The sequence below is a fragment of the Panthera pardus genome, unplaced genomic scaffold (assembly GCF_024362965.1).
Source record: "Panthera pardus isolate Hobbes unplaced genomic scaffold, ASM2436296v1 HiC_scaffold_11, whole genome shotgun sequence".
NCBI lineage: Eukaryota > Metazoa > Chordata > Mammalia > Carnivora > Felidae > Panthera > Panthera pardus.
In genome coordinates, this window is record NW_026526666.1 from 40,897,084 (window position 1) to 40,923,497 (window position 26,414).

The following is a 26,414-nucleotide window of genomic DNA, read 5'->3' on the forward strand; positions in this document are numbered from 1 at the left end:
ATGATATTATTCTAGGTTGTGTGGAAGATGAAACTGATAGGGCTTCCTTGTGCACAGGACTTGGAGGATTTCTTTTTTTTTTAATATTTATTTATTTATTTATTTATTTATTTATTTATTTATTTAAGAGACAGACAGAGTGGGAAATAGAGAATCCGAAGCAGGCTCCAGGCTCTGAGCTGTCAGCACAGAGCCCAATGCAGGGTTTGAACCCACCAGCAGTGAGATCATGAGCTGAGCCCAAGTCGGACGCCCAACAGACTGAGCCCCTCAGGTGCCCCTTTTAAAAATTTTTTAAAATATTTATTTTTTTTTTTAAGAGAAGACTTGGAGGAGTTCTAATTCGTACAAATGACAAATGGTGGTGTCACTGGAAAGAGAACCTGTGTTGTGCTTATTTTGTTTGTTTTCTAGGGGAGATGAGTAGACATCATTTGTTCTGTTTTAGACATATTTGGTTTGAGGTGCCTTTACCACGTCCAAGGAAGATATCAACTAGCAGTTGCAATCCTTGTCAGCAGCATTGACCCTTGGCAATGTCAATGTTTGTTGGGTGAGTAGAGAAGAATGAACCCCCCCACACACACAGAAAGAAGCAGAGAACAGAGGTCTGAGAAAAATGAAGTAAAAAGCATACTTTGACATGGAAACCAAGAGAAGAGAATTACTTTAAGATGGGCGAGTCAGAAACACAGTAGCCTGATGAAAGCTCAAATAAATACTAATGATTGCCTGAAGAATTAAGGAAGACAGAGATCATTTGTGGTTGTAACATGTATTATTTTGGTGAAAAGATGAGATCAGAATACTGACAGGACTAAATTATTGAATAAATTGGATGGAAGGAAATGAAAACATTTAAGGAACTATGTAGAGAATGTGGATAATAAACTTTGGGGAGGGGAAAAGGGAAAGGGCATAAACCTAGAAGCAGCTAATGGCTAATTAAGTGAAAACAGGAAAACACTGAACAGTTCTGAATGAAAGTGATAAAAAACAAAAAAAAGTATAAGATAATTGGCAAGAGTGCTGTTGAAGTGGTGAATCATGAAATTTAACCCGAATGATGAGGCATGAAAAGTAGCTGTTGACAAACAAAGGCATGAATGGCTAGGAATGGATACAGGATATAGATAGGACTGAACAGCTGAAAAAGCGGTAGTTGAATAAAAATAAGCTGAACATATAGGAGGACATGGTGAATTACTGATTTTAAAGGAAAAGAAATTGGAGGTGATGATATGATGTTAGGAATGCCCATTAGAGTAGACTGTTAAAGTAGAGAAAAAGAGAGTCATGGAGTTGAAGAGGTCAACACACTGAGAAGCAGGACACTGGAGGATTCACCCTGTGAGCGTTGAAGATATATATATGGGGTTATGGGGTGATGGGGTGATGACAGTAAAGGAGGCAATACAGTCCTCAACACGCTGGCTTGAGGAAAATAATTAGTGTTATTTATAGGACAGTGTAAGAGTAACGTGCTGGAGGTGATAAGGGAGATAAAGGGGGTCACCAAAGCCTAATTCCTGGCCATGAGTTATGTTGGGTAAGAGAAGTGGACTGGAGAAGGCAGAAGTGGTGTATGTGGAAGGAGGCAGTTATCAGTGAAGACCAGATGAAGGAGAAAACATGGAGATTTCCACTGAGGATACAGTGGAGTTTGCCAATTATGGAGGAGCAACTCCAGAGGATGTCGCGAATGGTGTAGTCGGTACAGGAAGGCAGCCCAAGGACAAAGTAGTGCAGCGTTGTAGAGAAAAAGGAACATCAGAGCACAGATGGGCCGGAGGAGCTGGCCATAGGATCTTTAACTGATTAAGACAGGGATCAGACATGTGTGAAGTTAGCTACAACAATCTCATTGAAGACAATGAGCATTTATTTCACCATTTGGCCTGGTTGACAGGGATTCCCGGTGTCCGAAACACTGCATACCGTGCGGCTCACCTGTTAGAAAACTCTGAGACTGTCAACTGTACGCAGGGCACGGGCTGGTCGGCAGCAGATCCACAAATGGTAGACTTACTTGCTTAGCCTTCGAAATGGTAGTTAATTCAAATATGTGACATGGTCATGTTTTAAAAAAAGAACAAAACAACTTCAAAGACTATTGACAGATGTGTAACCTGCCTTAACTTCTAGGTTAGAAAAGAAAATGATAGGGACCTTTAAAAGAATGATAAAGTACTAAATCATGTTCCACCTTTAACATGATTTCTCAAATTAATTACGGAATGGAATTCCTTAGCATATGAGCTTGGTCTTTAAGCTTGAAACTTTTGACTCATCCCTCAAACGGGGAAAAATGCTGTGTCCAGGTACACAACAATGCCTAGTTAAAAAGAAAAGGGGTATTTTTTATTCTGAGCCTCTTTTAGAGGGAAGAGCCTTTCCTAGGAGGCTCAGCAGACCTCAGCTCAGATCCCACTGAGCATGACTGAGTCACATGCTCTTGGTCTAACTGCAGAGACCCTTCAAAGCATGCTTCTGGGGACAATTCAGCCTCAGTAGCGAGAACTTGACTATGCTGGAAAAGAGGAAATGAGAGGGAAGAGAGGAAATGAGGGGCCACCAGCACCAGCCACTTCACAAAGGTTAGGTGTCTTCTTACTGAAATTTTAGTGTGTGTGTGTGCGCACACATGTGTGAATATATCTCTAAATACATTAAGGTCAGCATGTTTTTCCAGTTTGCAAATGTCTCTTAATTTTGTATACAGGACCTATTGTTTCCTACAGAAACTTTTAGTGTTTTTCTAGGCAATTCTGTCAACCACTTCCTTTATAGCTTCTGGCCTGATGTCCTGCACAGAAAAGTTGTCCTCTATCAAAGATTCTAAAATAGTCACTTCTATTTTCTTCCACTGTTGTCAAAATTTTACTTTTTAATATTACATGCATTGCTCTATCTGAAATTGATTTCAGTGAGGTATGGATTTTCATTACACTTTTCCCCCAAAGGCTAACTGGCTTTCTCAGCATCATTTGTTGAATAGCCAATCTGTTATCCATGAATTTGAAATACTACATTAACAAAATGCTAAAAATCCATATAAAACTGAGACGGGTCCCAAATTCTTATTTTTTTTCATTCACCTATTTAAGTAATGTTGTTTTCCTTCTGTATTTTTAAATGTAAATGGAAAGCAGAGAAAAGATAGACATAAACCTGACACGTTCAGTCGGAACTATACCTGGAGGATTACAGGCTTGTCCTCACCTTTTAAGATGAACCAAACAGCCTCATGCATAGACAGAAAACGTCATCGTAGAGGTGAAAAGACCTGAAAATGTCTGTGCCTGACTTTGTCAGCCCCATTCAGCTGCAGGCACTGAAGGTAGTTCACCTATAAACTCCAACCCCCTTGTGCTGAACGGCCAGAATATTTTTCATCCATAACAAATAGTTATTGATCTCCTACTGTATGCCATGCACTGTTCTAGAGACAGAAGAAAAATAATGGTTGGGACAAAAATCCATGCTTTCACTACACAAGTAAGCAAATAAACAAGATAATTTTCACAGTGATAAATACAGAGAAGACAAGAAAGCAAGGTGGTGAGATTGAAAGTGCTCAGGGTCAGCCCAGAACTTCTCAGTAGGTGCTCAGAGAATCCTGGCCTGAGTAAGCAGGAGCCAGCAGGGAAAGGCAATCTCAAGTTCAAAAGTCTGGGGCTAGAATGAGTTTAGAATGGGGAATATTTGAGGAAAAGAAAAGGCAGAGTTCAGAGGGGTGTTGGTGAGCCGAGTGGAAATGAGGCTGGAGACCTAAGCAAGCAAAGCCAGCAGATCAACTGAGACATTGTAAGACTGGATTTCAGACTCACTGGGTTGTAGGTTTTTAAAGGAGCCCGCTGCCCCCAAATCAGAATCTCCTATATTTAGACGATCCTTCATGAGCTTCTTGCTTTCACTTTCATTACTGCCACTACCACAGTCCTTACTCCGGCCTTTTCCTGCATATGGTCCCACTGGAGCCACTGGTAGTGATGATCAGTAGAGACAGGACTCTGTTATCAAAGCTTTTACAGAAAATGCAAATCTGACTTTGTCACTCTTTTGATACATCTTCTGTGAAATTTTTCCTGATACTATTTTTTTTCTGGTGTTTTGTTGCCCTATTATATTAATAGTAGCATTTAAGTTTAATAGTTCTATTAAGGTCATTTATTGTGCCACAGGCAATGTTTCTGGGGTTTCACATGTATTAACTCATTGAATCTTCACAACAAACCTGTGAAGCTAGAACTGCTTATCATTCCCACTACATATGAAGAGCCTGAAGCATGGACTTTGCCCATTGTCACAGGGCTCCTAAGTGGAGGAGCTGGGATTTGAATGCAAGGAGTAGGTCTCCAGAGCCTGAATGCTGAGCCATTATGCTTTGCTGCATCCCCAAAGCCCTGTTAATGGTGCTCTGTATTTGACCAATGCTGAATTTCTAACAGAACCAGCAGAGGAGAATAATTTAAGAAATGTAACATCCTAATAACAGGAGCCCACAATATGCCTATTATTAGGCTTTATACATGTGTCTCTTTATTTAATACAACCACCCTGACCCGTGTGGTGCCATAGTCAGTTTCACATATCACTACACTGCTGCTTCTCAATGTCTAGCAATGCCCTAAGCACCCTCAGAGGAGAGCCTGGGAAACAACTCTTAGGATCACTCCTTAGGCTAGAGGACTGCCTGTTTTTGCCTTGGTAGAAAACATTCAGGCTGGCCATCCATCCAAGAAGATGTTCAATGGCAATTCTTCCCGATAATCGAGGGCAACAGATGGCAGTATCCCTCTCTGATTGGTTCACCTATTCCTGGAACTTACTGGTTTAGGGCTGCAGGTAGGCAATCTTGTCTGACACACAGAAGGTGTTCAATCAGTGTTACAGAGTCGATGGATGGTGTCCCTGAAATGCTAAAATACTCAGCGTCTCACCTTTTTTATTTTTTAAAAAACACATCTCTCCTTGTTCTCTTCCATTTCCTTGCTTGACTCTTATATAAACACATATATAGCATGCACTATGGGCCTGGCTTTGCTTTAAGTACTTAATAATCTAGGACCCTGAAACTCACAACAACTCAATGAAGTAGGCACTATTGTGCTCCCCCCTTTTCTTTAAAGGTTTATTTATTTTTGAGAGAGAGCTAGAGCAGAAGAGAGGCAGAGAGAAAGGGGGACAGAGGATCTGAAGCTGGCTCTGCTCTGTACTGACCAAAACAAGCCTGTTGGGCTCAAACCCTTGAACCTCGAGATCATGACTTGAGCCCAAGCCTGACGCTCAATTGACTGAGCCACCCAGGCACCCCTGTGCTCCCTTTTACAGATTAAAGGAACTGAGGTATAGAGAGATTAATCTACCTTCTAATTTACAAACTAGTAAATAATAGAGCCATACTTCCAACAGAAGAAGTTTATCTCCAACTTCTCAGCTACTGGACCCCTTGGACCTACCTTAATACGAGTTCTTTTGTCACTGAGAACCTCCTCATGCCTCACTAACCTTATGGCAAAAGTGAGAGGCCATTTATAGATATGCTTAGATTATATTATCTTGAATACTATACCTTTACTTCTGGTCATTTTTATTTTTCCCAGAATTCACTCTCCACATAAATATTTACAAAAATCCCTAGAGTTTCTTATACTCTGTCCATAAATCAATCCTTGTCAGAGCTCCCCCTGTGCCAGTGGCATCACTGAAAGCTGAACTGCACAACGGATGGTGTCCCACACTCCCCCAAGTGGTTCCAGTTGCCTCCAGCCTTAGAGTCTGCTACCCCCAGTGGGCTGTCATTGGTAACAGTGGAGCCAGATATTTAGAGTCCTTGATAACCATCTAAAACTGCCAGCAATACTCCGAGTAAAATACCTTGTCTCTGTAGATTCATAGGTCAGAGAAGGATGTGTTCTCCTCATTACATTTAATCAGAGGCTCACCACAACAAAGCTACCTGGGCCTGCAATTGCACCCTCTTTAGTGGCACAGAACTTTCACTTCACACCTTTTCATTTCTCAGGAAATACGCTGAATCTGAATGGGCTGCTAAATCAACTATTCTCTGTGCCTCACACCAGCTCTGCCGGCCTCCCCAACAGGCCAGCAACAGCTGTTGCTGCTGTCCACTCTTTCTCTCTTCAGACTGGGTTCTGTTAGAGCCTTCTTTTATTCTTTCCAATATTTAGCATTGTCTACATTAACCTTAGTCAATGGGACTTTTTTTTTCTCTTTATGCTAAACTTCATTAGGGCCAAAGGGGTCAGGGTTATAATAATTTCTTATGCTCCATTCCAGAAGACTTCTTTGGCCTTTCATGTGAATCCCCAGGTCCGTACAGTGGAAAGTGCTTCCCAGCTTTACTAGACAAGTTGTTCAAAGAAGGCTATTGCCTAACATCATCTATGAACATACCTAAGCCTTGGCCCTGCCCATTCACAACAACTCATTGCATTTGGCTGTGAGATTTTCTTGGTCTGCGACTATGACTTTTGTCCATCATCACCATATTCCAACATTCAAGATCTCAAACAACACAGGTATACTGAGGTATTATGTTCAAATCTGTAAGTCAATGTTCATAAAATTATAGACCTTCTCCATCAGCCTCTAACCTTCCTTTATTTTTTTCAAAATCTTTTTGAGTTCTTAATTTTTCCAAATTCACTTAACTATACTCTGGAAACTAACAAAATAAGTAAATGCTGTGCAACATTAGTGTTTTTCTTTTCTTAAGAAGACTACATACAAGATGATGATTTAGAGCTTGTAACTGCAGAATAGTCATTTACATGTCACTCTGTTAAGTGTGGCTTTTCTTTAAATCACAAGTTTCTTGTAAATGTTTTACTTCTCTTGTGTACAAACGAAGAGAGAAATGATGGCTGCATAAGAATTTCACCAACAAGATTCCAGTTTCATATCTGTGCTATCTGATGCTTCAAAAAATGTTAACTCCACTAATGATTTGAATTGTTCATATAATTCAAGTGGTGAAAATAAAGCTATTCAAAGTTGATTATTTCAAGTTTTAAATAGCATGCTTGTAAAACCTTTTTCTTGTTGTTAATTCAGTTAGAAAGTTTAGCACTGCAGTGATGAAACAAATACAAATGTTAAAGAACAGCATTATTGTAACAATGTTCTTCCCAAGTTGAAAATATCTATTGAGAAATATTCTTAAATTGGGTATAGTGCACATACAATTTTTATTTGCATTCAAACAAACAGCAACGTTCTGAAAATAAAAACAGGAGCTATAATTATCAAATATATAAACACATACATATATGCATATAGATTAACTTACCACAAAACTTTTATGATTAAGTTAATGTTAAATGCTATATATAAAAATACTGATAGATGTAGATATTTCTACATGACACTACGTAAGATTGTTTTGTTGCCCACATCAATAATATTTTGGAAATGTTTGACTCTTCAAACAACTGCTTCATCAATAAAACTGTGTCCTATAATAGTATTGAACATTTTTTAAAAAATTCTCCAGATGGAGTGCTTGGATGGCTCAGTTGGTTAACCGTTCAACTCTGGCTCAAGTCATGATCTTGTAGTTCATGGGTTCGAGCCTCTCATCAGGCTCTGTGCTAACAGCTCAGATCCTGGAGCCTGCTTTGGACTCTGTGTCTCCCTCTCTCTCTGTCCCTTTCCCTCTCGCTCTCTCTCTCTTTCTCTCTCAAAAATAAATAAACATTAAAATAAAAAACTTTTAAAAATTATTTTAAAAAGTCTTCCAGATGTTCATTTTCTTTTTCTTTTTTTCTAAAACAAGACATTAAAAATATTTGAAGTATCCAACAAATGGAGCCCCTTCCAAAATTTCAGGTCTAAAGATTTTGACAGTTCGAAATTATTGACAGTTTGCAAACAAGAACACATTAAAAGTATCATAACATTCAAGTTAACTATATATGCACTTTCAAAGAATATTTGGAAAAATATTTTAAAAATAAAATAAAGCCATGGTAAATTTTTGTACTTAAAAATGCCAATGGCATAGTATTAGAGATGGAAGTATGACATTGGGTCCCTCTGAAGTTTAATTCTGAGTTCTCATTAAAAGAAATTTGCTTTCATTGTTATATTTCTTAATTGCTATGCTTCAGAATCAGCTTGTGTTTTATGCCCCCCCCCCCATATTGTAGAGCAAGTCTTGTGTTAAAAGCCCAGTGTAACAGTGTCATGATGTACGAGTGTCTTACTGGTTTTTTTTTTAAATAAATCCTTTTGTATATATAAAAAAAAAGCCAAGCCATGACTAAAGTGTGTGAAAATGTACAAGAATAATTATTTGCATTATAACAATAAAGTAAGATATCATGTTTTTAGTTATTTTTTTGAGAGACAGAGAGAGAGAGTAAGAGAGAGAACGAGTGGGGGAGAAGGGCAGAAGGAGAGGGAGAGAGATCATCTTAAGCAGACTCCACACTCAGCAGAGAGCCTGACATGGGGGTTGATCCCACAACCCTGGGATCATGACCGGAGCTGAAATCAAGAGTCGGACGCTCAACTGACTGAACCATTGAGGCACCCCAATATTTTGTTTTTAAATGTTGCTTTAACAACCACTGATTAGGGAGAAAATTTTAGTTTTGAAAGTATTTCTTGAATATAATTATTTCATATCTACAAATATAATTAATCTAATTTGTCCATTCATAAGAGCATATTTCAAAATCATATCACCTTAATCAGTTTTATTGTCCTTCACTCCTTAAAGTGTTCTGGTTCGGAGGATAAATGTATGCTCACCTTATAAGCCTTGAAAGACTTTGGCTTTTATAAGCATACCTTGATATTGCACATTTGGTTCCAAAACACCTAAATAAAGTGAATCACATTAATTTTTTGGTTTCCTAGTGCATATAAAAGTTATGTTTCCACTATACTATGGAAATGACATTATGTCTAAAATAACAATGTACATCCATCAATTAGATAATTTTTTTTTTGCTAAAATGTGCCAACCATCATCTGAGGTGTTTTTTTGTTTTTTTGTTTTTTTGTTTTTTTTTTTTGCTGGAGGAGGGTCTTGCCTAGATGCCAACGGCTGCCGACTGGTCAGTGTGGGGTAGCAACGTCCAATTGAAGGCTGGCAATTTCTTAAAATAAGACAATAATGAAGTTTGCCACATTAATTGACTTTTCCTTTCGTAAATGATTTCTCCGTAGCATGCAGTGCTGTTTAATAGCATTTTACCCACAGTAGAACTTCTTTCAGAATTGGAGTCAATATTCTCAGTCTGCCACTGCTCTATCAGCTAAGTTTATGTGATAGTCTAAATCCTCTGTTGTCATTTCAACAATCTTCACAGCATCTTCACCAGGAGTAGTTTCCATCTCAAGAAATCACTTTCTTTGCTCATCCATAAGAAACCACACTTCTCATCCGTTAAAGTCTATTAGGAGATTGCAGCCATTCAGTCACATCTTCAGGGTCCACTTCTAATTCTAGTTCTCTTGCTGTTTTCACTACCTCTGCTGTTACTTCCTCCACTAAAGCCTTCAACCCCTCAAAGTCATCCATGAGAGCTGGAATCAACTTCTTCCAAACTCCTGTTAATGTTGATATTTTGACCTCTCCCCATGAATCATGAATGTTTTTAATGGCATCTAGAATGGTGACTCCTTTCGAAAAGATTTTCAACTCACTTTGTCAGATCCATCAGAGGAATCACTATCTATGGCAGCAATAGCTTTATGAAATGTATTTCTTAAGTAATAAGACTTGAAATTCAAGATTACTCCTTGATCCATAGGTTACAGAGTACATGCTATGTTAGTAGGCATGAAAACAACATTAATCTTGTTTTACATCTCCAGCAGAGCTCTTGGGTGACCAGGTGCATTGTCAATGAGCAGTAATATTTTAAAAAGAAACTTTTCCCTGGCCAGCAAGTCTCAAGAGTGGGCTTAAATTATTCAGTAAACCATATTGTAAACAGATGTGTTGTCAGCCAGGCTTTAGTGTTCCACTTATAGGTCACAGGAAGAGTGGATTTAGCCTAAGTCTTAATGACACTAGGATTTTTATAATGGTCATAAGCATTGGCTTCAGCTTAAACTCACCAATTGTATTAGCTCCTAACAAGACAGCCTATCCTATACAGCTTTGAAGCCAGGCATTGACTTTTCTTCTCTAGCTATGAAAGCCCTAAATGGCATCTTCTTCCAGTTTAAGACTGTTTGATCTACCTTGAAAATATGTTGTTTAGCATAGCCACCTTCCTTAGTGATCCTAGCTAGATCTTCTGGACCACTTGCTGCAGCTTCTACCTCAGCCCTTGCTGCTTCACCTTGCACTCGTATGTATGGAAATGACTTCTTTCCTTAAAATTCATGAACCAACCTCTGCTAGCTTCAAACTTTTCTTCTGAGACTTCCTCACCTGTCTGAGCCTTCATACAATTTAAGAGGGTTAAATCCTTTCTCCGGATTAAGCTTTGGCTTGAGGGTATGTTGCAGCTGGTTTGATCTCGTATCTAGATCACTAAATTTTTCTCCATATCAGCAATAAGACTGTTTCGCTTTCTTATCACTTATGTGTTCACTAAAGTAGCACTTACAACTTCCTTTAAGAACTTTTCTTTTGCATTTAAACTTAGCTAACTGGTGCAAGAGGACTAGCTTTCAACCTGTCTCAACTTTTAACATGCTTCTTCATTAAGTTTAATCATTTCTAGCTTTTGATTTAAAATGAGAGACATGCAACTCTTCCTTTCACTTGAACAATTAGAAGCCCTCGTAGAGGTATTAATTGGCCTAACTTCATTCAATATTATTGTGTCTCAGTGAATAGAAAGGCCCAAGGAGAGGGAGATGGGGGAACAACTTATCAGTGGAACAGTCAGAATACACACAACATTATTAAATAAGTTTGCCATCTTATATGGGCCTGGTTTGCAGCTCCCCAAGACAATCACAATAGTCACATCAAAGATTAGTGATCACATATCATTACAACAAATATAATAACAATAAAAAATTTGAAATATTTCCAGAATTACCAAAATTTGACATAAAGCCATCAAGTGAGCAAATGTTGTTTGAAAACTGCACCTATAGGGAAACCTCGGTGGCTCAGTCAGTTGAGTGTCTGACTCTTGATTTCAGCTCAGATCATGATCTTATGGTTTGTGGAATGGAACTTTGCATCATGCTTCACTCTGAACATAGAGCCTGTTTGAGATTCTCTCTCTCTGGGGCAATAGGGTGGCTCAGTCAGTTAAGGGTGGTTCTGCCTCTTGATTTTGGCTCAGTTCATGATCCCAGGGTCATGGGATCAAGCCCCACATTGGGGCTTAAAATTCTTAAGATTCTTTCCCTCTCTCCCTTTGCCCCTCTTCCCCACTTCTGTGCACTCTCTACATATAAAATTAATTAATTAATTAAATCCCAAGTCCTCCATTTATAAAGAGGCCAGAAAATGAACTGAAGAGGACTGTCCAGTGTAACAAGAAGAAAACCAGAGAAGCAGAATACACTGGAAGGCATGTGAAAAAAATGTTTAAACAAGACAAGTGATCAACTTTATAAAATGATAATAAGCCAAATATGAGGGGAACTGAGAATTGACCATTGGACTTAGCAATATAAAGGTCATAGTTGACCTTGGCAATAGTCATTATGGTGAAATGACTAGAGAAGTACAATAATATGCTTTTATATACTTCAGCTAAAAAGAAAAGAAATAAGGGAGCATGTAGATAGTATGGCAAATAATTGTTAAATCTGGGTGATAGGTTATATAAGATTTCATTATCTTGTTTGTGTATGTTTGAATTTTTCTAAATAAAAACCTTAAAACGGGAGAATAAAAGCAGAGAATTGGAGAAGTAATTACACACAACTTTTCTTAGTAGCTTAGTTATATAACGGGGATGAGAAATGGCGTGCTGGGAGATGCTACTTAGAGAGGAAGTAGAGTCCAGAGAGATTTTGTTCTCAAGTATATGAAAAAGTATTTCTTATCTGTATGATGATAGTCAAGATCCAGTAAAGAGGTAAAATTGATGATGCACAAAAGAAAAATGAGATACATGCTGGAAAGATATTTGAGCATAAAAAAATGTGGGTGGGGGGATCCAATGAAGGTTTAACTTTAGATAAGAGCACAGTTTAGTTATAGGAATGACTTAGGGACTGTGGACACAGTTGAAGTTTCCTGGGTGTTGTGGTGGAGGACATATGAAGCATCTTTATTCCAATTGTTCCTCTTTCTTCAGTGAAATAAGTAAGGACATAAACTGAGAGTGAAGATGGCTAAGAGAGTTTTAAATTCTAGAAGAAATCAGGAAATAGTTACCTATGAGAGCAACAGAGTGACAGGATTGTGAGTTCCAGTGAGGCAGCCATCACGGCTGTGTGCTTTTTTTCCTCCACTATAGACAGGAGTCCCAGTGTAAATGTTGAGTACAAACAGCTGGATTCATTTATAGTACAGATTTTTCAACTTGCATGATAAAAAGCAAGACCATGAAGTCTATATGTAAGACAAAAAGGAGGAGAGAGAGCAAAAAGATTATAGATCGAAGACTATAGGTCCCAATAGGTTACACAGAATCTAAGAGGGATGAGAATCTGGGTGATGACTTTATTTGTAAGTTGACTGAGATAAAATGTAAAATTATTTTCATTAAAACACATTACAGAAGTGGAAAAAGAGCCTGAAAATTGGAAAAAAAATTAATTTTTATATTCATGTATATTTATGTATAGTATACTATACAGATAACTATAACATATATTTTAACTCCCAAAAACCATAAAAAACAAGCATGCAAAGGCAATTCACAAGAGAGGCTAATAAACAGATGAAATGATGCTCTACTTTATTAGTAATTAAGAAAAAAATAGATTAGGGTCACCATGAAATACCATTTCATAATAATTGAGTTGGCAAAAATTTTAAGAGTTGCTTATTATCAAATGTTGGAGAAGTAGAGAAGTATCAGGAATATTTATACATTGCTGGTGGGATTGGGAATTGGTACAAGCACTTGGGAAAATGTATAAAATAACATTCATTATAAAAATAAAAGAAATAAAAACCATTTAAATGTTTATAGCAGGAGAATGAATAAATAAATGTTGGTATATTCATGTGATAGGTGAAAAGAATGAATATAAATAAACCTCACAAACCCTATGTTGGATGAAGAAAATGAAATTACACATCAAAACCAATTATATAAAGATTTAAATATTTAAGACAACATGATGTATGACTTAGGGATATATGCATATATAGAAAACTATAAAGAAATTCATGACAGTGCTAAATAAGAACGTTAGGACCCTTCTAGAGGAGAGATTGGCTGTGCCCATGAAAGATTGGTAAAAGAGATTTAACTGTATCAAGCATTTTTCTTGAGCTAGTTGGTAAGTATGTGGGTACTCGATACAACATTGCTTATATTTTTATGGAGATATTAAGTGTTAATAAACTTTAAACCTAAAAATCAGTAATATATGAACTAGCAACTTCAGGGCTACTATAATAATGTCTCCCATTTTTCTATCTCTTTTCATTTTTTTCTTATCCTCATACTCTTTCGTCTTTCTCTTCCTGCTCCCTCACTCCAACATATATTGACTCACTCCCCACTGGGTTCCAACATTGTACTTTAGAAATGAATACCTATGTTTCAAAGTGCAGTCTTTTACTAGTATTCTACCTTTTTTTAAGTACTACACTGAGAAACATGTGTATATGGATAGGCAATTTTCTTGATCCTGGCCATTAAAAAGGGTAAAAATATTAGAGCAATTATTCTTTTTTGAATTCATCTATTTCCACGAAATCTCATTAGTTAAAACCAATAGCTCTCTTTCTCCCTGAGGCAAGCAAAAACTTTTACCTAATTCATATTATGAAACTTGACAGACTAATTTTCCAAAAGTTTAAGGTGTTCCATTAAAGCTTCTATTCAGGGGTTTTTTGTTTGTTTGATTCTGACTGAGAAACTGTGCCACTCCAACTCACACACATTTGTTATACGGACCTTAAACTTTCCTTTTCTAATCTCATGTTACATCCTTCCAAATTATTAGCCAATACGTGGGAGCTCCTTCTGTCCCTTCTCTGGGAACCCAGTAGTTTTAGTAACTATAATAGACAGTAATACCTAGTTTCTATAAATTTGATTTTCTCTACTCTCCCTTTACTTAAATCATCTGCATGGATTTCTCTTCTCCTCAGATCAAGTTCATGAATGAATTTGCAGTTGTCATTTTGATTGGCACTAGAAACAGACCCAAAATAAAATAGAGCTCAGATTTGCAGAACTCAGTTTACTGCATCTCCGTGGAAATTTACATAGTACGTACAGCACATTTCTTTACTACTTCATATGCCTTTGTGGAAATTTAAAATGAAAAATAATCATATTTACCAACTAATAAGTATGCCTTTTTGGTCCATTTAACCAGCAAGATATCAATGTAGCATCTGTGTCACGGCTGCATATAAGTTTAAATGAGTCAGGAAGTGAACACTCAGTAAGAGAAAGTGTTGAAGTTAAAAGGGAATTTAATGTAAGCCGTGGAGATAAAAATGTTTATTGAAGAAGTACAAGCTTTTTTACAAAATAATAAAATTAGGGCATGACCTCTATGCATAGTTTTCAGCTACAAAGCAATTTAAAATTTGATGCCATTGCGTTTCTGCACTGTCTATCCCCCAGGAGTATCTTTTGAGAATATGGTAGCAAATACTAATGACAAGGACATAAAGTTTCAAAATATTTTTAAATTTAAAACCCCCTTGCTATGAAGGAATGAGCAAAAGTCTAGCAGTCTGAGTTCTAATTTTGTATTTGTTTCTTTGTTTACTCACTTATTCATCAATTGTTAACTACACACCAATTACGTGCCAGGAACTTTCTAGGCACTGAGGTTATCAAGATAAGTAAAATATAGTTGTTGCCTAGAAATTGGTGACATTCAAGTCAAATAAATAAAGTTGTATGACATTGCCCAAACCAATCTTTCGATGTCTTCTTTTGCAAAATAAAGAAAATTCAGGTCCTAACTAATCTCATTGATATGAGGATCAAATGTGCATGTGAAACTTCTAGGAGAGGAGACTATGGTTTTTTGGATGCCTCCCATGTCCACAACTTCTTCTAAGCAAAACAGCCTTATATATGTGAAGGAAAACAAGTAATTTAATTCCAGAGAAGAATTATATGCTTTCCATGAGTGTCAAGTTCCTTTAATTAAACCCAGATCTAAGACAACCAAGACAGGACTTCCGGTTTCCAGTCTAGCGTATAAAAAGCTTGGAAGTTGCCACTCCATCCTAAAACATCTGATTAACTATAAAATCAACAATGCTTCTCAGATCTGTAAGAGAACTGAGAGCACAGGGCAAATTGCATCCTTAAAGTTGAGACATCAATAGGCAATACTGAAAAAACTTCTACAAAATGCCAAAGGATAAAACCTTGCCTACAGAGGTGCAAAGATCAGAATGACATCTTACTTCTCAGAAACCATGCAAGCAAGAAGACAGTGGAAATACTTGAAGTGTTAAGAGAAAAAAAAAACCACTAACCTGGAATTCTGTACACTATGAAATTAACTTTGAAAAGTGAAGGAGAAATAAAGTTGTTCTCAAACAAAAAATGGGGGAATTTGTAGTTAGTAGCTGTTGTAAGAAATTTAAAAGTTCTATAGAGAAAAGGAAAATTATATAGATCAAAAATTCAGATATGCATAAAGAAAAGGGCATAGAAGAAGGAATAAACGAAGATAAAATAAAAACTTTTATTTTCCTGAATCATAATTGATCTAACAGATAAGTTTATTCGAAATAGTAATAGTAACAATGTCTCTGATTACGTTTGTGTGTGCGTGCATGTGCACCCGTCTGTCTATGCATGCTTATGAATAAGCAAAGTGAAAGACAGCAAAGGGACAAAAGTAAAGCATTAGGATTATTTTCATTATAAAGTACTCACACTACCTGTGAAGCAATAGAGTGTTACTTGAAAATAGATGTGGATTAGTTGTAAATGTATATTGCAAATTCTAGGACAGCCACTAAAAGCATACATAAAAAGAAATATAATTTATATGCTAAGAAAGTAGAAAAAATGAAATCATATAAAATGACTACATAAAACAACAAAAATCAGGGAAAGGGTGAATCACAAAAATAGGAACAAGAAACAAGGACAACAAATAGAAAACTGGAACTAATACGGTAGACATTAATCTAACCATATCAATAATGTTCTACATGCACCAATTAAAAAACTGAAATTCAGAGTGCATCAAAAAACACTACCCAATCATATGTTGTCTATGAGAAACCCATGTTAAATATAGACACAGATAGTTTAAAAGAAAGTGGATGGGGAAAGATATACCGTGCTGACACTTAAAAACAACAGCACAAGAATGGCTATATTACTTTCAGACAAAGTAGACCTCAGAACAGAGAAAAGTTACCAGAGATAAAGAGGGCCATTACACAATGATAGAGGGGCCAATTCTCCAAGAAGATATAACAATCCTTATCATATATATATATATATATATATATATATATATATATATACACACACACACACACACACACACACACACACACAAAACAACAGAGCATCAAAATATGTGAGGCAAAAATGAATAGAAACACAAAGAGAAATAGATTAATCCACTATTGTAGTTGCAGACTTCAGTATTCCTCTCCAAACTGAAATAGACAAATCCAGGGGACAGAAAATCCCCAAGGACATAGCTGAATTTAACAACACCATCAATTAGTTGGATAAAATGGACATCTATACGCTACTTCATCCAATGACAGCAGAATACACATTCTTCTTAAGCTCATATAGAACATTCACCAAGATAGAGCACAATCTGGGACATTAACCACACATTAAAAAATTTAAAAGAATATAAATCCTACAATATCAGCTCTCAGGACACAATGGGATTAAACTAGAAATCAAAAACAGAAAAGTAGCTGAAAAATCCAAAAATATATGGAGATTATACAACACACTTCTAAATAACAGATGGGCTAAAAAAAAGAAATAGAGATTACAATAAAGAATATTTTGAAGTAATTAAAAATGAAAATACAACTTATCAAAATGTGTGAGATGCAGAGAAAAAATACAACTTGACAACAGGTGTAAGAAATGATGTTCATCATTACCAATCATCAGGAAAATGCAAATTAAAACCACAATGAATATCTCTTCACATGTGGATGACTATTATCAGAAAAAGAAAAAGAAGTGTTGCCTAGGATATAGGGAAATTAGAACCCTTATATACTGTTGATGGGAAGGTAAAATGGTGCCTTATTGAAAACACAAAGTTCCTCAAGGAATTAAAAATAGAACTGCCATGTGATCCAGCAATCCCACTTCTGGGTGTATATCCAAAAGAATTGAAATGAGATCTTGGAGAACTGCACTTCCGTGTTCAATGCGGCATTATTCACAATAGTTGAGATATGGAAATAATCTAATTTTCCAGTGACGGATAAATGGATAAAGAAAATGTGGTTGTACACAAAATGGAATATTATCTAGCCTTTAAGGGGCACCTGGGTGGCTCAGTCAGTTAAGCATCCGACTTCAGCTCAAGTCATGATCTCACAGTTCCTGGGTTCCAACCCCATGTGGGTCTCTGTGCTGCCAGCTCAGAGCCTGGAGCTTGCTTCAGATTCTGCGTCTCCCTCTGTCTCTGTGTCCCTTCCCCCACTCATGCTCACTCTTGCTCTCCCCCTCTTTCTCTCTCAAAAATAAACATTTAAAAAATTTTAAAAAAAAGAAAATACTGTCATCTGCAACCACATGGATGAACCTGGAGGATATTTTGCTAAGCAAAATACACCAGTCACAGAAGGACAAATACTGCATGATTCCACCTATATGAGGAGCCTAAAATAGTTAACCCTGGAAGCAGACAGTAGAATAGTGATTTCCAGGCACTGGGTTAAGGGGGAAATGGGGAGATGTTGTTCAGTAGGTATCAGGTTTCAGTTATGCAAGATGTATAAATTCTAGAGATGTACTGTATAACACAGTGCCTATAATTAGCAGTACTATATTGTGCACCTAAAAATTAGTAAGGAGATAGATATGTTAAATGTTCTTCCCACAATTTAAAAAAAAAATAGAAAAAAAACTTAAACGGCAAAAAATAAAGATATGCAAGTTACTACAATGGTGAAAAGATATCCAATATTGTTTTTCATAAGCAAAACAGATATCTATGATGATAGAAGTCAGAAGTCAGGATAGTGATTACACTTGGAGTGGACAGGAGTCCAAGTATAGTTAAGGGATTGAATGAGACTTCTGTGGTGTTTTTATATTCTTAATCTTATTTGGGCACTGGTCACTTCATGGTTTTTGTGAAATGTATCAAACTCTATACCTAAGATTTTTAACTTTTCTGAATGCATGTTACACGTTAAATAAAAATGTTTTTAAAAAGTTAATCTTATATAACCTGGTAACTACCACTGCACATACTAAAATATGCCAGAAGAAAGGCATTGATGTCTCAAATGCCCTTTCTAAGAGAACATGGATTTGTATATGTAATTCCCATACCCCTAGCCAAATATGATAAACATAGGGCCTTGGCTTCTTGATTGTTCACCCAACTGGCCCTAATTTGTTAGATTTTTTCATCATAAATGCACGTTGAATTTTGTTTTACGCTATACACAAGATCATAGGATTTTTATCTTGTAATCTTTTAATGAGAAAATTACACAGAATGCATAATATTAAATCAGACATGCTTTTTAGGTCATGATGTAATATATGTTTTATATACAGCTGCATTCTATTTGACTATTTTTTAATGATTTCACCTGTTTCATGAATACCATTGTCCTATTTCTTATTTTTGAATCAAGATTATAGCAGCTTCATAAATTAAGCTGGGGTGCATTCCTACTGTTTTTATTCTGTAAATAGTTTGTTCAAGATGAGACAGATTTCTTCCATATAAGTGATAGGATTTGCTTGTAAAACCATCTGTGAGTAACATTTAGTGGTATTATCTTTATGGAGATTGTTAATTGATTCAATGTATTTAATGCCTGTAGGATTATTCAGTGTTCCTATTTCTTTCTGAATTGGTTTGGTAAGTCATTTTCCTAGGAAGTTTTCCCATTCCATATGTTTCAGACATACTGGCATACATTTGTTTATAATATTCTATCTTTTCAATCTCTATGATATCCTTAGTTATGCTGCCATTTAAATTCTTGATGTTTTTGTATTTTCATTCTCTTTTTTTTGTTGTTGTCACTCAACCCTGTAAAAGGGATGATGCTTTATAGGTATTTTAATAATCATTGTCTTAGCTTAGTTGGTTTTTTTTTTTATTTTGTATGTTAGTTTCATAGTCTATTAATTTCTACTCATGTATTTATTAGCTTTGTCTTTCTAACACAGTTTTTCTAACTAAAGTTGGATGCTGAGCCCATTTATTTTCAGGCTTCTTTGTTTTCTAAGTATTAAAGGCTATACAATTGTATTTAATCAATTTGGTTGCAGCTACCCAGTGTTAACATGCAATATTTTGCTACCATGCAGGAAACATAATTATTTATTTATTTATTTATTTATTTATTTTTAATTTGAGACAGAGAGCATAGGAAAGGGACAGAGAGAGAGGAAGAGAAAGAGAATCTCAAGCAGGCTCCATGCTCAGCACAGAGCCCAACATGGGGCTTGATCTCATGACCCTGGGATCATGACCTGAGCAGAAATCAAGTTGGATGCTCAATCAACTGAGCCATCCAGGCTTCCTATTTTTTATTTAATGTCCATTTTTACTTTTTTCATACAGTCAATTATTTAATTATGTTTTTTAATTTTCTAACATAGAAATATATTTTAGTCATTATCATTTTATAACATTTCTAATTTGTTTTGGAAGGAGTTTTTTTTGCATTTTATTTTTTTCAACGTCTATTGATGTATAATTAGCAAATAACAAATTGTATATATTTAAGGCATACAACATGATGGTTTGATATATGTATATAATGTGAAACGATTACCACAATCAAATTAATTCTCACTTATTTCTAATGTTATATAATCATGGCCAGTTTATTATCTGTATGATATCAATTTATTAAAAATTGTTGAGATCTTTTAATGGTCTAGCATTCTTTAAGAGAAACGGTATACATATTTCATGAGTATTTGAGAAGGATTTGTATTCTTTGATTGTTGGCTTCAGGAAAAGATCTATTATGAAATAACATTGGTTAAGCATGTTCTTCAAATTCCACTTGGTTTAATAAATTTTTGCTTCATCTATTAGATAGATTAGCTTCTATCTACAAGTTAGAATTAGTACATCTTCCTGGTGAATTAAACCTGTGATCATTGTATGAAATTCCTTTGGTCTCAAATAACATTCTTATCTTAAAGTCTATTGTTTTCCTCTCTTCATAACATCTATGCTATTTCTAGTATCCATCTTATATAACTCCTTCCATCCTTTCATATTCAACACTTGGTGTCTTGTATTTTTGGTTTACTGCTTATAAAGAACCTATAGCTACAGCTGGGTTTTGAAAACTATACCTGACAATTTCTGTCTCATACAGAGAACATTCAGTCTGCATACATTTGATTACTGACATATTAGACTTTGTCTACATTATTTTATTTTAAACTATTATTCTGATTTTATATGTGTTATTTTTCTTTGTTGCCTTTTTTGGAGGAGTTTTTCAAGGATTTTCACTTGTTAATTTTTCTTTTTATTCTTTAAATCTACATGCTTGGGTGCTATTATATAATTTTTATTCTTTTATGAGTCAAACTTACAATTGTATCATGAGAACCTAACATAAAGAAACTCTAAATATAATCGGTATGTTAACTCTCCTTTCAAATACCAAGAACTCTGAATGGTTTTTATGCCCCAATTAATGTGGTATTTTGCTTTTATTTCCCCAAATTATACATATAATTATTTTATACAATTGGTATGTATGTATATTTACAAACATGTTTACCGGTTTATTTTCTAGCCATTTTTTCTTACATCTCAGACATTCTTCTAGAATCATTTTCTTTTTTCCTGAGATGCATACATAATTTGTGAGTTCTTTTAATAAACTCCATTTTGTTCTGTTGCAAATTTCTTTTTTTTTCCCTCACTCATAAAAAATAGTCTTTGCTGGGTATAGAAATTCTCTTCCCACTTTGAAGATACTATCCATTATTGTCTAGATTACAGTATTACTCTTGAAATATCAATTGTCAATACAACTCTGGCTCATAAAAATATAATTTGTGGCTTTTGGGGTGCCTGGGTGGCTCAGTCGGTTAAGCATCCGACTTCAGCTCAGGTCACGATCTCGCGGTCCGTGAGTTCGAGCCCCGCATCGGGCTCTGGGCTGATGGCTCAGAGCCTGGAGCCTGCTTTCGATTCTGTGTCTCCCTCTCTCTCTGCCCCTCCCCTGTTCATGCTCTATCTCTCTCTGTCTCAAAAATAAAAAATAAACTTAAAAAAAAATTTTTAAATATAATTTGTGGCTTTTTAAAACTATTTGGTGTAGTTTTTTTTTTGTTTGTGTTTGAGCATGATATAGCTGTTTCACTACGAAGAATCAAGTATCAAAGTATTTCCCCTCTTTTCATGTATCCTATTAGTATTCATAATGACTTTTGTGTCATATAAAATCATGTAAATTTCTGAAAAATTACCAACAACGATCTCTTCTAACATTAATTCTTAGTCATTTTACTCTTTATTTCTAGAACTCTAATCATATCAATGTTGGACCATCTCCATCTATCCTACATATCTTTTACCTTTCATTCATATTACATGTCTTCTTTTCTCTCTGCTAGAGACTAAATAATTTCTTAATATCTCTTCTGGTTCATTAATATTCTCTACATATTTATTTAACCTGCTGCTTCATCTTCTATTCACTTTAAATTTATTATTTTTTTCATTTTCAATTCTCTTTCATTAAAATCAGATCTTTCTGGTACTTTATGGTAACTTCTTGAACATTGCTGTCTTTATGCCCTCTTTCTTAAAAAACGATTAGCATAGGGGCGCCTGAGTGGCTCAGTTGGTTAAGCGTCCAACTTTGACTCAGGTCATGATCTCTTGGTTCATGAGTTCGAGCCCTGCATCAGGCTCTGTGCTGACAGCTCAGAGCTTGGAGCCTGCTTCAGATTCTGTGTCCCTCTCCCTCTCTGACCCCCCCCCCCCCACTCACACTCTTTCTGTCTCTCTCTCTTTCAAAAATAAACATTAAAAGATTAAAAAAAATAGCACATAATTATTTTACATTCTAAATCTGTTAATTCCAATATCTGAAGTTCTTGGATATCTTTATCTATTGTGTTATTTCTGCCGAATCTCAAACATAACGGCTTCTTTTCTGAAGTACTCAGTATTTTTTATTTTTTATTTTTTATTTATTTTTTGAGAGGAGCATGAGTTGGGGAGGGGCACAGAGAGAAGGAGAGCAAGAATTCCAAAGAGGCTTCACGCTGTCAGCACAGAGCCCTACACAGGGCTCAATCCCACAAACCATGAGTCCATGACCGGAGCCAAAATCAAGAGTCAGTCATTTAAGCATCCCTGAAGTATTCAGTGTTTTTTAATTTGAATTAACTTTTACAGAATTTAATCTGTTGGAATCCTGAAATTTTCCTGGATCTGTTTTCCTCCTGAGAGGACTTACAGGTCATTAGAAGAACTGCTCAGTTGGGACCAATTTAAGTTAATTTCTTGTCTTGACACGCATTTGACATGAGTTGTAAGAGTTTGAAATCCAGAGTTACCTAAGAGAAGCACAATGTTTGCAAATGATCAAATAAGACTATCATTTTGATGATTATCATTATTTTCATATCATAACTTTCACTTTTTTGAGATAGGATAGACCAGTGTTTTTATATGTTTCCTCAGCTGCTCAGAAAATTTTTGGTAACCTATCTTTTCACTAACGTGTAGCTCTTTTATATTACTCCAGATTAATTGTAGGAGTGTGCTATTCATTTGTTTCTAATTTGGTGGCCTAACAATAATGTCTAATTTTCTACATGCTATATCATTTACGTTTAAGATCTAACTAACAGATACATAACATTTGCTGTTAGGAACATCTCCTAGATTTTACTTACTAAATGCTCACTTGTTTGGTTTCAGCAAACTATTCCTATTTGGAGATCCCTGGTAATATTTTTTACTTCTTTACAATTTCAATCACTCATGTAAATACAACCATGTTAATATTTACCCAGGATCAAGCTGTATTGGAGGAGGAAGGGGTGTTTATTTGTCTCTTCGTTTTTAGAATATCCAGTCAATCATAAAGCTGGAAGCTGGGGTTTCTAATATATAATGTGGTTCTTTCTCAGATTCCTTGATTTCAAATGATTTAAGAGGGGACAGTCTGAGTCCCAAAACCAAGATTAGAGATGATCAGGATGTGAAACAGTATTTTCCCAATATAACACTCTCTATAACATCAACATTTTTTATTCTACCTTTTTATCTCAAATCTTCATTTATAATTAAGAGGCATGTGATTTACTAAATTGCTATTCTAATATAATCTGATTTAAAAGGTCATTAGAATAAGTTAATTTTGGCTTTTCAAATGTATTTCTTCTGAGGCTTACTAATTAAATTGCTTCCAATCTTTAAATGATTAATAGTCATTGAAAATATGATTTAGTAATTTCTGAAAAACATTTAGACTTACCTTGAGATAAGCTCATTCAACTTAACCCATTGTAGTTAATATGTCAATGACTGACTGGAATGCTGTGTTAGGGGATTACATAGGTTTCTTTGCAGTTGATAATGTCCCTCTTCTAGGACTGTACGTAAGTGGATATAATCTGTCATAGACCCAGAGAGAGACTCTCTCCTGACCCTAATTCAATGTGTATAAAGGCAGAAGCAAATTGCTCTGCCATATAGACAGTTGAGGTCATTGAAATCATTGCTCCATTGAATGCTGCTTGAAGCAAAAATGTGAACCAAATTGAACAAAAATAACAAAACACACAAATTCAATGTCACATGAGCAAAAGAATACTTAACCAGTGATTGGCATTTTTATAATTATCAGATTACAGAATACTTTTACTTCTAAAGACATTTTACTTTGAGATGATTAAATGATTTTACATTTTTCAGAATAAAATCGAGCTCTCTATTTGAGTTGGCACAAAAAGGCTTGTTTTAGCACAAAGATTTCTTTGGGTATAAAACTGCTTACCTCTCTTCTGACCTAGTGTCATCTTGATTATGTGTCACAATGACCTGCAGATGACAAAAATAAGCATCATATTCTACACAATCAAGTCTAATAACATATGCAACTGCTGACTTATGTATTGTCTTTATTTCAAGATATTATTAAGTTTTACAAAATATTAATTCTAGATATAAAAATAAAACACACCATACAAAAAAGTAAATCTTTGTGACTTATCTAGTCCTTCAGAAAAAAACCCCATTATATATTTCTCATTAAAATATACTTCTACAAAAAAAGTAATGTTTTATTATTCTTTAACAAAAATATAACATACAGGGTAATTGTAGTTAAATTTTAAGAAAGTAGCTTTGCTTTCATTACATCAAGAAAATTTTTAAAAGCTTTCACTTTAAATTTGTTTTAATGTTTTTATTTATTTTTTGAGAGAGAGAGAGAGAGAGAGAGAGAGAGAGAAAGCATGAGTGGGGGAAGGGCAGACAGAGACAAAGACACAGAATCTGAAGCAGGCTCCAGGCTCTGAGCTGTCAGCACAGAGCCTGACGCAGGGTTAAAACCCGCAAGCCTTGAGAGCATGACCTGAGCCAAAGTCAGAAGCTTTACCAACTGAGCCACCCAGGCACCCCAAGATCTCACTTTAAAATCACATGACAAGTAATAACAAATTTTGTGGTACAATTTTTTAAATTAATTGCCTACATAAGCAAGTTCCTTGTTACACAACTATAATATTTGAGAACTAAATAAATCTTATTGATGATCTTATCCAACTCCTTCACACTATAAATAGGAAAACTAAGGTCTGGAAGTATTAATATGATTTGGCCAAGGTAATAAACTTCAAAGTGCCAAAGTCAGAACTAACATCTCAATCTCCTGGCTTCCCACATCAAATTTTTAATCCAAAATTACTGTGAGAGAAATAAAAACTCACATATTCCCATACTTCCATAATAGTAAAAAATATTTTTTTTGGAAAGTATTATAATATTGCAAGAGAAAATTCTGTAGAATGTGAGTATGGTTCATTTGATTCGAGGCTATATTTTTGCCCTTTGACATTGAAACCTGACCTCAAGTTAAAATTATCTTTACCATGAAGTACAATTATTGAGCAGCGTCCTCTAAAAGAAGCAACTAAGAGAACAGCCTGAGTTGATGAACCTTACGGCAGATTGCAATCAGCAACATTCACTGTCGACAAGACATTTATGTTAAAATACAAACTCCAAGTCAGTGATTACTGTTACATTTTGGGTTCTGACATGATGATCAGCAATACGCTTTTCCTAAAAATATTTTTTCAAAAGTTAAATGGATAAAATACATGCATGGAATTAACACCACATTTTATACTGAGTTGAGCCGGGTTTCCTTGTATTTCCTTGAATTTCCTTGTATTAAATTCATGTAATTATTTTTTTACAATGTCAACTGTCACTTTTAGCTACAATTTCTATTACTGAGTGGTTTGGAACATTTGAAAAAAAAATATGGAATCCGAAGAGACTATGCAAAGTTAAGTATAACGATTAAAAATTTTATGTCACCTTTATCCTCATACAATGACAATTTAAATACTAGCCACTTCACGAATAAGTCTTTGAGTATGTGCCAATGTCATCAAATATCAAAATAGAAAATATCACAAGTATTGATTTTGTTTAAATTGCATATACTGACATAGAATATACTAATCTTAGGAAACATATCTCAGCAACAAAGGATACTAAAACAAAACATATATTTGGGGATATGATATACAGTCATTTCCATTCTAATAATGTGTTTGGAAGTTAAAGTAAATGCCAATGTCACCTACCATAGCTGCCTACTTGTTCTGGTGAAAATTTACTATGATGGCTGGGAGCAATTTTCCTAATCCCATTTTATCCCTCAACAACATATGAAAGCGGTATCACTAGACCATTATTCATTGTCATGAATACAGTAAGAGGAGTACCCAGGAATATCAGCTGAATTTCAACAGCCATTAACATAACTCTATTACCTAAAGAGAATATGTTTGCAACAAATAACACCAACGTGAACGCAGTATTTCTAAAGTGAGAATCAAAATGTATTTCTCGGGCATTTTGCAATTCAAAACATCTTACATTCA

General features: G+C 35.3%; 1 pseudogene; it reads right to left on the reverse strand.

The window, feature by feature from the left end:
* Window positions 1–9,046: 9,046 nt before the first annotated feature.
* The window catches only part of LOC128775931 (tigger transposable element-derived protein 1-like), a 93,715-nt pseudogene continuing 76,347 nt past the window's right edge, over window positions 9,047–26,414 (reverse strand).